Genomic DNA, 5,837 nt, shown 5'->3' on the forward strand with positions numbered 1-5,837 from the left:
AGAGAGGGAGAGGGAGAGAGCGTGTGTGTGCACGCGTGCGCGCACACACACACACACACACACACACACACACAAGTCGGGGAGAGTCAGAGAGGAGAGACAGAATCCAAAGTAGGCTCTACATCATCAGCGCAGAGCATGATGCGGGGCTTGAACTCACCAACTGTGAGATCATGACCTGAGCGAAAATCAAGAGGGGGATGCTTAACCGACTGTACCGCCAGGCACCCCCAAATTGCTGTCAATTTTACATGCCATGAATAATAGCAAAAAACATGAAACCTGGATTCATTCCAATCCCAGCTCCACTATTTACCAGTGTGTAACTCCAAGCACATTCCCAACCTCTCTGTACTCCCAGTTTCCTCACCTCAAATATGGATGCGAAAATATCCAGAGGTCGGTGTGAGGTTTAACACGGTGATTCTTTGTGAAGAGCTTACCTGACACTTGGTAATAAATGTTAATTTAATAAATGTAACTTCAAAAAAATGGTTAGGATTTAGTTTTTTTTTCTGATAGTTTTCCTCTTGGCATTAATAGTACCATTCTCTTTAAATAGGTTAGGCTATGGGTGCCTGGGTGGCTCAGTCGGTTGAGTGTCTGACTGGCTGGGGTCATGATCTTAGAGTTTGTGGGTTCAAGCCCCATGATAGGCTCTCTGCTGTCAGTGCAGAGCCTGATTCAGATCCTCTGTCCCCCCCGGCCCCTCCCCTGTTCTCTCTCCCTCTCTCTCTGCCCCTTGCTATGCCCCCCATCAAAAACAAACAAACAAACAAACAAACAAACAAACAAACAAATAGGTTAGACTAACCAGTTCCCATAGTTAAAGATGGCATAAGAAAGAAAGATGTCCTGTCCAAGTTCAGGTCCCACTGTCACTATCTGTGACTATCTGTGTTTGGCCAATACAACCTTCAGAACATTCTTTTGCAACGTAGAAGTGACATCACAGGTCCCATTCCTCATTAAAAGGCAAATTTCAAGCTACAGAGCTGTCCAGTGACTCTGAGTTGCAGAGGTGGCTTAGCAGCAGAGCTGTGATGAGCTTTTCAGGTTTTCACAGGACACTAGGCTTCCAAACTGCATTGGGCATGACTTTCCTGATCACATCAGAGCAGTGCTAATTTATCCCATCTTGTCATTTCTGTCTGACAGTACTTACATTAACTGGATGTCAGAAGCATGGATCACTTCTGAAAGGACAAATTTGTGACAAAAATATAGGAGAACTTTGTCATCAGGACACCTTTGCTGTTCTGCATCTTTAAAAAATTTTTGGGGGGCGCCTGGGTGGCTCAGTCGGTTAAGCGTCCGACTTCAGCTTAGGTTACGATCTTGCGGTCCGTGAGTTCAAGCCCCGCGTCGGGCTCTGGGCTGATGGCTCAGAGCCTGGAGCCTGCTTCTGATGCTGTGTCTCCCTCTCTCTCTGTCCCTCCCTGTTCATGCTCTGTCTCTCTCTGTCTCAAAAATAAATAAACGTTAAAAAAATTCATTAAAAAATTTTTTTTATTGTTTATTTTTGAGGAAGAGAGACAGAATGTGAGCGGGGAAGGAGCAGAGAGAGAGGGAGACACAGAATCTGAAGCAGGCTTCAGGCTCTGAGCTGTCAGCCCAGAGCCTGACACGGGACTCGAACCCACGAACTGTGAGATCACGACCTGTGCTGAAGTCAAACGTGAGCCACCCAGGCGCCCCTGCTGTTCTGCATTTTAATAGCTGCCCCTGAACTTGGATGTAACTTGCAAAGGTTAAAGCATGAGGACTGGGAGTGTAAGGACAGGACTCGATGTGGTGGGGATGAAGGTATTGCATAGTTTTTTCCAAAGACTGGCCCTGCAAGTCTGTAGGACTTAACCAGACAGATACCCCCAATTCTCACTTGAAAGGAGAAAGAGTGAGCTTTTTCATCTTGTAGGTGCTGGTATGGCGGATATGGTACGCCTCTCTTTATTGTTGACGGAGAGGGTAAAGGGGCTTGTAATGAAATCAGCACTAAGCAAGCAGCGTGGTCAGAGCTGGATAACATCTAAAACCAGTAGAAAAGCATTTCCACAAAAAGAAAAGAATTCATCAAGAGAAAGAATTGGGTAACTTCAAGATATTTAATGTTATTTCCTCCTCTGCCTCTCACACCCAGCTCTTCTTTTCTTTAATTAACTCACAACTCGGAAGTGCTGGATGATGACCAAGAACATAACCAAACGGGGCTACTCATCTGTGTGTGTGTGTGTGTGTGTGTGTGTGTGTGTGTGTGTGTTTTAACACAATTTCACACCAGGGTAGGTCTTAATGCCACTCGTCTGTAATCACATCATCACAATGACAGCTTCCTAGAATGTGGAATCTTTGGGTCTAGCAACCATGAGCCTCCTGTGTAATCCAGACCTCACCGGTGAGGCGAAAATAGCTTAGGTGATCACACTAAATAAACCAGGTCCCTCAGTCCGAATTTTACTAAATGCCTTTGAGGTGAATCAGTCGCAGGCTCCACAAGCACAAGGGAGGGGCATTGGGTGGTGCCTAGATGACATTGTTCGGAGATAGACCTTGATTAGATGGCCCCTAGCATGGGGGGTTCAATCTGCCCGGGTTTAGAGGATTGCTCTGCTGGGACACCACCTGTAGAGCCAGGACAATGCTTCATAAAGCTTAGACCCGCAGCCTTAAACTGGACAGAACCTAAACAGATAACCTTTGGGAAGATCCTTAACCTGAGTCCCTCAGTACCTGCAAGGAAGTCACTGTAAGATTAGAAAATGTAATTACATCTGATAAAGTGATTGCCGAGACATTGTTTGCAGAGGAGGCTTTATCAGCTCTATTGTGTGAAGGTTAATGGAGACCTGGGTCTCCGGCCACTGGTCTCTCACCTCCAACAGAAAGAAATCTGATTATATTAGAAGGTTGAGAAAGTAGCTCAACAGTCCTTAGAGTTCCAGTCCTTTACAGTTCACTCCATTTAGTATAAGCTAGCCGTGGAATCGCACAAATCTGAACCCACGTTACTGTGAGATCTATCCGGGGACATGAGATCCAGGAGACTGGCCGTAGTTTCGCGGGTGCCCTGCTGTGGCCTTCCCTACCTGAGCACAGGCTTGCAGGGTCCTGACTTCATTATGTTCCAGTTCTGTGAGACAGGAAGACCCTTAAAAGACAGACACTCACTTAGTTTGTATTCCCAGAGCGTAGCACAGATTTTGTGTTAGGAATCAATCCCTACATGATTGCAGACCTGAATCAAACATGCTTAGAGAAATCTTGGGTTTTCCCATTGGTGAATATTGGAGAGGTTGGTGAGGGTTGAGCGGACCAGAGGAATCCATGAGGACTCTCCTTCTCCCCACTCCCTGCTCCTATGGATGGCTTGACTATTTACTAAGCTGTGGGCGGAGGAAAGGGTGGGTAGGGGCAGAAGCAGAAGAGAAACTCCCCATACGGAAGGATATTGTTTACGCCATTTTTTAATTGGATGGGATAATCTAATCCAAATTCCTCATTTCATAGACAGGGAAACAGCTCTAATGAGTCATCTACCAGAATTATAGTAGAACTTACTATTTTTCTACTATATCATGACCAAGGTTCCATGTGACATTCAGCCACCCATACCACCTAAGTATTCACTGAGGCTGTGAAGGGAATGCAGTGCTTACCTAGATAGCATACATATTTCTATGTGCTTACAATCAGATAGGAAAAAGGATTTCAGTGAATGAGGGGATTTGGGATAGATCTAAAGAATTGGACCCCAGAGAATCTTAAAAATACATAATATGCTAGACACATAAAAAAGAGGCATTTTAAGTTAAGAAGATCATAATATGACTTCGAAAATGTCACCCAAGTCTTGTTTATCCAAATTAAGTTTGATCAGAAATCCCTTTCATGAGGGCGTCTGGGTGGCTCAGTTGGTTGAGGGACCAACTCTTGATTTCAGCTCAGGTCATGACTCCAGGGTTGTGGGATCCAATCCTGAGTCAGGTTGTGTGCTGAGCATAGAGCCTGCTTGAGATCCTCTATCCCTCTCTCTCTATCCCCTCCCCCAATCATGCTCTCTCTAAAATAAAAACAAAAGTAATTTAAAAGAAATCTCTTTCACAAATTTGGTGCCAAAGGCGAACAAGGAAACCCCCGCCCTTCCCAAAGCCGAAAACAACGCAAAGGCTTTGAAGGCTGAGACAGTGGTGCTGAGAGGCATCCACAGTCACAAAAAAAGATCTGCACGTCACCTACCTTCCGAAAGGCCCAAGACACTGCATCTCTGAAGGCAGCCCAAATACCCTGGGAAGAGCGCCCCCAGGAGAAACAAGCTTGACCACTATGCCATCATCCAGTTCCCCCTGACCACTGAGTCAGCCATGAAGAAAAACAGAAGACAACAACACGTTTGTGTTCGTTGTGGATGTCAAGGCCAACACGCACCAGATCAAATAGGCTGTGAAGAAACTCTATGACATTGACATGGCCAAGGTCAACACCTTGACCAGGCCCAATAGAGAGAAGGAGGCATATATTCGACTGGGTCCTGACTATGATACTTTGGATGTTGCCAACAAAATTTGGATCACCTAAACTGAGTCCAGCCAGCTCAATCTAAATCTAAATTTTCCACACACACACACACACACACACACACACACACACACACACACAAATTAAATTTGATCAAATGGTCCTAACCAGAGAGATATGTACTCTGGTTTGCACTTCACCTCCTTTTATCCATTTCCACCTTTTCCACAGAGCTGAGTCCTAATAGGCCCCCACAAGATCTGCATGGGTATCAGCTGGTCTCCCATCACCCCAAACCCCCATGGAGGAAAGGAAGAAATACGGCTTCAGCAAATGGGGAACACAGTTCTCACCTCTCAACTAGTCAGTGTATAAAAGGAGGGGTTGTTAAGAAGAGATACACTTGTTACTAGTAGATCCTGGAAGAAGCATTCCAAGTCCCATCCTTCCCCAAATGTTTGCTATCAACCCAAAATACAAATGACTTACTTTTATACAGCACTTTCACCTGTCTCTTTGCTGCTCAACGATGTCCTAGTGAGGAAGACATGAGAGCTACACCCTCATTTTATAGGTGAAGGAAGGGATACAACAGAGAGGTTGAGCAGTCAGCCCATGGTCACCCCAGAAAGGGAAGTGTTAGGGCTGGGATGCTTTTCTTCCAATTACATTTCACTGGCTCCCTGACCAAGTACAGAAATACATTTCTGCAACTCATCCCTTTTCAAAGGAATCAGCCCGGAGACCCAAGACCCCGCCTCTTCTTTCTGTGAAGGTCCAAGTCCAGCAGGCATTCTTGTCTTGGGTCTCGTATCAAGGTCAGTCTGTACCAAGATCCTCTGACTCAGATAGGGAGGAAAGAGCAGAAGGGCACAACCACAGAGCACACTGGCAAGGACAACATTTCCCTTCTTGGAAATATTCGGGTTTTCATTTCTTTGCTTCTGGTGGAAACCATCAACAGGCAATGTAAAACCTCCCGTAAGAAGTCAGCATCCATCTAGGTGAAGAGGTATGAAGTAGATGATTTCCAGGCAACTTTCTGTGATCCCAGCGCCTTAGGAACCATTTCCAGGTGGCTGGTCCTCCAGTCCTTGTGCGGTCGGTGGCAATACAAAGATGTCATGTGACCCGCAATTTTGTGTGCAGCTAGAGTGTTTGGTAGCCATCCAGTTGTTGTTTTCGTCCTGAGATTTTAAAATCCACCTAGCATTAATGCCCATTCCAGGCTTATCTAAAGCAAAAACCATTTATTGCAATTGAAGTTGGTCTTTAAATTCCTTTTAAAATGAAAAATACCAAATCATCCATTGGTTTGCATA

At 45.3% G+C, this 5,837-nt stretch overlaps 1 pseudogene; it reads left to right on the plus strand.

Moving 5' to 3' along the window:
- Positions 1 to 2,364: 2,364 nt before the first annotated feature.
- On the plus strand, positions 2,365 to 4,575 carry LOC125156702 (60S ribosomal protein L23a-like; annotated as a pseudogene).
- The last annotated feature ends 1,262 nt before the right edge of the window (positions 4,576 to 5,837 follow it).

Source organism: Prionailurus viverrinus, chromosome F2 (genome assembly GCF_022837055.1).
Source record: "Prionailurus viverrinus isolate Anna chromosome F2, UM_Priviv_1.0, whole genome shotgun sequence".
Lineage (NCBI taxonomy): Eukaryota > Metazoa > Chordata > Mammalia > Carnivora > Felidae > Prionailurus > Prionailurus viverrinus.